Raw genomic sequence first — 7,014 nt, 5'->3', positions numbered from 1 at the left:
AGATAAATGAATGCATTTTGACCAAGATTTCTGGAAAAAAAAAATTTGCAAAATCTTATAAGAAAAACTTTTTGGAAAAAAAAAAATTATTTTTGATTTTTCATTTATATAGCAAAAAATAAAACTCCTACCAAAATAAAGTTTTTGTCTCAAAAAATGCTAAAAAATGCATATGGGTACAGTGTTGTCATTCAAAGTGTGATAGCACTGAAAGCTGAAAATTGGACTGGAAGGGGGTGAAAGTGTCCGGACTTGAAGTGGTTAAAGCTCACCAACCTTGTAAGAGGGTATGTAGAAAAAAAATAGATGTGGATGGCTCAGTGCCTGCAATATTTCACACTATCAAATCTCTTAAAGTGGAACTTTAGTTAGAAAATTTAGTTCTGCTAGATCATTTCAGGCTGGCCCCTTTTGCAGGTAGAGCTATATAAAACATTAACAAATGCTTATACTGTTAAAAATCCAGTGATGCAATGTCTCACTCTGCATGTGCTTAGTTGCTCTCTATTTTTAGGTTTTTGTTTCTAGAGTTAAGTAGCAGAGGGGTTTGTTAATCAGTTTTAGCTGCTTTGGTGTTAATGAAATTAACCGGTGCACTAGATGGACAACAATGAGATGACCCCCCAAAACAGAAATGGTTTTACAAGCAGAAGCTACTGACATTTATTTCCCTACTCATCTTTTCAGACTGGTTTTCACTAGTTTTGCATTTGGCTAGAGTCAGTGCCACTACTGGTAGCATGAGGCCATACCTGGACCCTACAGAGGTTGCACAGGCAGTCCAACTCCTACAGGATGGCATATCAATACGTTTCATTGCTGGAGAAGCTGTGGAGAACATTAAGCTGACTGTAACATCGTTCAGTTTTATTGTTTTGGGGGTGGGTCAGTGATGGTCTGGGGAGGCATAACTAGGGAGGGACGCACAGACCTCTACAGGCTAGACAATGGCACCCTGACTGCCATTAAGTATCTGGATGAAATCCTTGGACCCATTGTCAGACCCTACACTGGTGAAGTGGGTCCTGGGTTTCTCCTGGTGTACGACAATGCCCAGTCTCATGTGGCAAGAGTATGCAGGCAGTTCCTGGAGGATGAAGGAATTGATAACACTGAATGGCCCCCACGCTCACCTGACCTAAATGCAATAGAACACCTCTGGGATATGTTTTGGTCCATCCAAAGCTGCCAGGTTTCACCTCAGACTGTCCAAGAGCTCAGTGATTTCCTGGTCCAGATCTGGGAGGAAATACCACAGGACGCTATCCGTCATCTCATGCGGAGCATGAGATGATATAAAAAGTTTACACACCCCTGTTAAAATGTCAGGTTTCTGTGATGTAAAAAAACGAGACAAAGATAAATCATTTCAGAACTTTTTCTACCTTTTAATGTAACCTATAAACTACAACTCAGTTGAACTAAAATCTTTTAGGTGGAGGGAAGCAGAAATAAAAAAACTAAAATAATATGGTTGCATAAGTGCGCACACCCTTAGCTACTTACAGTCCACCCTATAGTAGAAATACTGCTACAGGGCAGCACGGGTGTGTAAAATCACATATATCTACGTGATTAGCGCTCCCGCAGTTTTAGCTTCAGATTGCCCATCAGTACACCAGTAATCACATTTAACCCCTTAATTGCCAGGAACACACTTTCGTACACAATAAACCTCCATTGCTAGTATAGTGTCTTAACGGATCAATATCTTTGATCAGATCAGCACTATACCAGCGTTCACATTAGTATAGTGTCCCCAAAAATGCAGCATTAGCGGGATCAGTCCCGGCACCTGGGTTTAGCCCCCACGCTTATCCCCCCTTCTCCCCCACCAAGTGCAGTGCCAGTTGGTCACTGTCAATTGATACATTGCACACAAAACCGCAGTGTTCGCAGAATCAGACCTAATCTCTGTTAGCATTTGCTGGTAAATTTTTTTGTAGCGGTTCAAGCAGTCCCTGACAGCCAGGTGCTCTGTGGCGAGTCCCATAAGTGCAGTACAAGCTGGTGCAGTGGCGAGCACAAGTAGTGTGCCGTAGTCACCTAGAATTTGCACACAGGCCGCAGAGCCCCTAGTATCCTTCCGGATGTGCTTGCAAATCCCAATTGGTAGCCCACAAATTTTGCAGCACCTGTACTTCCCCCATTCATTGCCCAACGCGGAATTCAGGTGGAAACAGCAAATTTAAATACTCCCCTTGAATTTTTTGAGCTGTTTTTCACACAAGATCTGTATGCATTGATTGTGGATCAAAGCAATTTATATGCGCAACAGTTTATCGCCGCCAACCAAAATTCTAACCTTGCCAGACCATTCGCATGGAAACCCATTACGGTTTCCAAATTTAAAGTTTTTTTGGGCCTAACCCTCACCATGGGCATTACTAAAAAAAATGAATTGTGGTTGTATTGGTCCACAAACCCGGTTCATCATATGCCTGTGTTCTCTGCTGCCATGGCCAGGCATAGACATGAGAGTATAATGTGTTTTATGCATCTCAATGACAACATACTCTGTCATCCTGAATTTGAGTGGCTCCACAAAATTCGGCCCCTCGTAACTCACCTTAACCAAAAATTTGCACATGTCTATACTCCCCAGCAAAACATCTGAGTTGATGAGTCCCTCATTAATTTTTCTGGCCGCATTCCATTCAGACAATTTCTCCTTGGCAAGCGTGCCAGATATGGGGTCCAGATATATAAGACCTGTGAGAGGGCAACAGGCTATACATATAAGTTTTAGATTTACGAGGGAAAAGATAGTCACGTGGAGCCCCCGGGATGCCCAGACTACATTGTCAGCAGTGTCAAGATAGTTTTGGACTTGGTGTCATCCTTTTTCCCTATGGGTTACCACTTGTACATGGACAATTTTTATTCAAGCGTACCACTATTTAGACATTTGTGCAATCTTGGAATTGGTGCATGTGGCACCATGCGATCTAATCGCCGGGGCTTCCCCCCAACGGCTTGTAAATACCCGTCTTAGAAAGGGGGAAAAAGCCTGCTTGAGAAATGAGAATGTCATTCAGCTGGAGCAGCGACTTGTTTGTTCTGACAGCAACAGGGTCTTGCTCTCAGAATATACATAAGTCCGTGTGGGCAGCGTTGTTGGATGAGATTTTGCATCCGCAGTTAAAAAAAGAGCATATATGCCGAAGCATGGGGGCCTGGGATGGCCATTGGCTGGATGGCCCCTATGCTTTGGCATATATATTTTATAATATTATTTGGCACATTAGAAGTGGGTGGTATATTCTAATGGTGGGCATACCACACAATTTTTCTGGCAGATATTTGTTGTTTTTATTTATGTGGGCTGGATTAAAAAAAGAGAAGAACATAGCATATACACCCAACAAGGACCAGCAATGTACTAGTACATCACTGGACTTTGGTTATACCAGGATGATGCCTGCCTGTGGATCAGAGTTTATGCCCTCCTCCGCACTATGTTTAACACAGACCTTAAGCGCAACCCATATGAAGCGCTCTTATTTAAACCATTAGTGGGCCTACTTTGTCCCGAATGGCAGCTGACATCGCACCTATTTATCGCCACCAAGCTGATGATCGCGAGGGCTTGGAAGACTCCCCTCCTCAGCTTTGAGGCTGTCAAAACCGGATGAACTCCATAATGGTTAACGAAAAACTGACGGCTATACTGTTAGACACCCACACAAAATTCCTGCAGACATGGCGTCCCTGGCTTGATATAGCCCAACTGTCGAGATTCGACCAGTCCCTTCTGTCGATATAAAATTTACACAGTTTATTTTTCTTTTTTTTTTCTGCTGCGGTCCCCCTGGAGCCCTTTTTGTTTTTGTTTTTGTCTCCTTTCTCTTCGTTCTTCTCTTTCGTCTTGTTTAGTCTGTTTTTATGCTATTTGTGCTGATTGTGATTATTGCTTTGAGTGCCATACCAGCAATATTATATCCTTATGTTGGACTCCATTGAGAGCCCTGCATGCGGAGTACCTATCTGCATTCAGAGAGGCTCCATCTCATATCTTCTCCGCTTTCTGTATGCTGATATAGTGACAATTTTTCCTTAGAGTTTATATTGTCATTAGTCTCTATATGTTTACCATTTTTGCAACTTATTGTTTTCTCCTTTTTTTTTATTTCTTTTTTTTTATAACATGGCACTTATGTACGCAGTTTATTTCTATGTCTCTCCATCAGTACATACTCTGTAATATTCATCGAATACCTTGTATGTTTTATTCCTGTTGGTCAATGCATTTGTTTTTGACTGATTCTCTGCTGCTATCTATTCTATAATAACATTCTTTGTAAAAGTCTGGTCTTTAGGAGTATCAGGCATGGATTTGCTTTAGCAAAAACAATAAGCAACATAAGTTGTCTCTACAGGATACAACATACAAAGCATACTTTTACATGACAATGGGGGACCAACAAATAGAATTGAGTACCATAAGCATGCTTTTACATCATAATAAAGCTTGTACACACTTGATGCTGGCTTGCAATTTGTGAACAAAACTGGAATTTTGAACTAAAGTGGAGAGTTAAAAACCAGCAGTTAAGACAGGAGTCTTCTAACCTGTAAGTAACATCTTAAATTTCCTTAATTATACAGTATTGTAACTGGGATAATGGGCGCTAGCAAGGTGGATGGTTTTGCTGTGTCGTATGTATGAAAAAATGGTGCAACAGCTCCAGTATGCATATCGCTGTGACTGATGTGAGCAGGTTGTCATTCTAGAAGCTCACATTAGGCAGAAAGGACAACCTTGAAAGGGGCCTTCTGCTCACTGAGCTGGTAATTAATGGGGTTGATGTGGAGGGGTAGGTCAGGATTATCAGGTAGGAATATGGGTTACTGTAGCTAGGGAGAATGGTACATGAAAAAGGAAGACCAGTCCTGTGTTTGAGCACCAAAACAAATTTTCAAAGTTGAATGAAGATGTGGAGGTGGCAAATACAGAGGTGACAACCCTGGATATCCCTGCTACCCTTAACAGCTGGGAGAGTAGCCCATCTAGTACAGGTGGTGGTAATAGGGGATTCTATAACCAGAAGGACTGATAGAATAATTTATCAACAGACATCAAACCAAATGGTTTGATGTGTCCCTGGTGCCAGGGTTTGGCATGTGGTGGAACAGGTTGATAAATTACTGGGAGGGGCTGGGCATGACCTAGCTGTCTTGGTCCATGTTGGATCCAACCACAAAATACATGGAAGGTGGAGGCTCTTTAAGAATTAATTTAAAGAACTAGGCTGCAAGTTGAAGGGAAGGACCTCCAAGTTGATATTCTCAGAAATATTGCCTGTGCCATGCGCAACACAGGAAAGACAGGGAAATTAGAGAACTGAATGCATGGCTAAAGACAGTGTAAGAGGGAAGAATTTGGGTTTCTAAAGCACTGGGGTGACTTTTCATTGGGGCACAACCTATATGCTAAAAATGGTTTACACCTAAATGGAAGGGGGTCTGCTGTGCTTGGGGAGAGGTTTATGGGAAGGCTGGAGGAGCATTTAAAGTGAAGTTCTGGACTCCGCCATCTCCCAAAGAAAAATTTTAAGTCAGCAGCTACAAATATTGTAGCTGTTGACTTTTAATATTAGGGCACTTACTTGTCCATGCATCCACTGGTGTTCTCGCCCCATGCCGATTCTTCAATTTGCTGTCAGGTGCTGGCACCACCATCTTAACTAAGGGAATCTGACAGTGAAGTGGAAGTATGCAGCCACGGCGAACTAAGCTGGAAGTGGGAACGGGTACCTGTAAAAACCAGATACCCACTCCTCCCCAAAAGGTGCCAAGTGTGGCAACAGAGGGAGGGAAGAGGCAGAAAAGTGGAGCTTCTGCTTTTGGGTGGAACTCCACTTTAAACTAGGTTTTAGGGGGGAGGGCGAACTAGAATTCAGTGGGGCAGACAGGTCAGTAAGGGGTCAGCCAGTAATATTGAGTGGACGGGGGATAGATGGGGGTAGAGTTATGGCAGGTGATAAGAAGGTTCCCATGTTACAAACAACCATTGGAAATTATAGTACTATTTGTACTACTAAAATAAATATGCAAAACACAAGAGCATAATGTGATAATGAATTAAAGTGTTCACCAACGTTCGAAGTCTGCCAAGCAAAGTAGATGAGTTGGAAGATTTGGTGCTCAAGAGAACTATGATTTAATTGATATCGCTGAATCTTGGCTTCATTCCTCACATGACTGGGCTAATAATATTCCTGGATATGCTCTCTTTTGGAGACAGGGTAAAGCATAAAGTTTGTGATGTCTGTCTCTATGTGATCTCAAAGCAAGTGTGAAAGAGGACCTGGTTAATGGAGAGTGTGATGAGGCTGAAGCATGATGGGTGGAACTAAATATGGATGTGCGTAGTTCAAAGTTAATCATTGGAGTTTGTTACAGGCCACCAAGTGTTAATGAGGAGGGGAGACTCAGCTCCTTGCACAGATAGAAAGGACTGCAAGGGCTGGGACAGTGATAATAATGGGGAATTTTAACTACCCTGATATTAATTGTAGTATTGGCACTGCTCGAACATTTAAAGGAAACAAAATGTATAAACCTATTACAAGACAATTTTATGGTACAGTTCATAGAGGCCCCAAAAAGGAATGATGCTCTGCTGTACCTGGTAATCTCAAACCATGCAGAGCGTATTACTAATGTTCATATAAAAGAACATCTGGGTAGCAGTCACCATTACATGATTTCATTTAATGCTAGCTGTAAAAAACAAAAACATACAGAAAAGATAAAAACACTTAACTTTAAGACAGCAAATTTTCCAAGGATGAGGGCTAGACTACAAGACTTATATTGGGAGTGAATATTGGCATCGAAGAACCTGCAGTGGGACCACAGCAGGTGATATAAAACAAAAATGAGCCATGCCTCATTCTGAGAGGTCCTGAACATTGTTTAGAATTGATATGCATATTTAATCAGGACCTCTCAGATTGAGGCATGCCTTATATTTGTTTACTTTTGTATTATATCGGTTGCTGTGGTCCC

This window comes from Staurois parvus, unplaced genomic scaffold (genome assembly GCF_062004578.1).
Source record: "Staurois parvus isolate SC_StPar_1 unplaced genomic scaffold, SC_StPar_1.0 ptg000635l, whole genome shotgun sequence".
Classification (NCBI taxonomy): Eukaryota; Metazoa; Chordata; class Amphibia; order Anura; family Ranidae; genus Staurois; species Staurois parvus.
The sequence above is the reverse complement of the archived record's forward strand: the minus strand, read 5'-3'. Positions refer to the sequence as shown.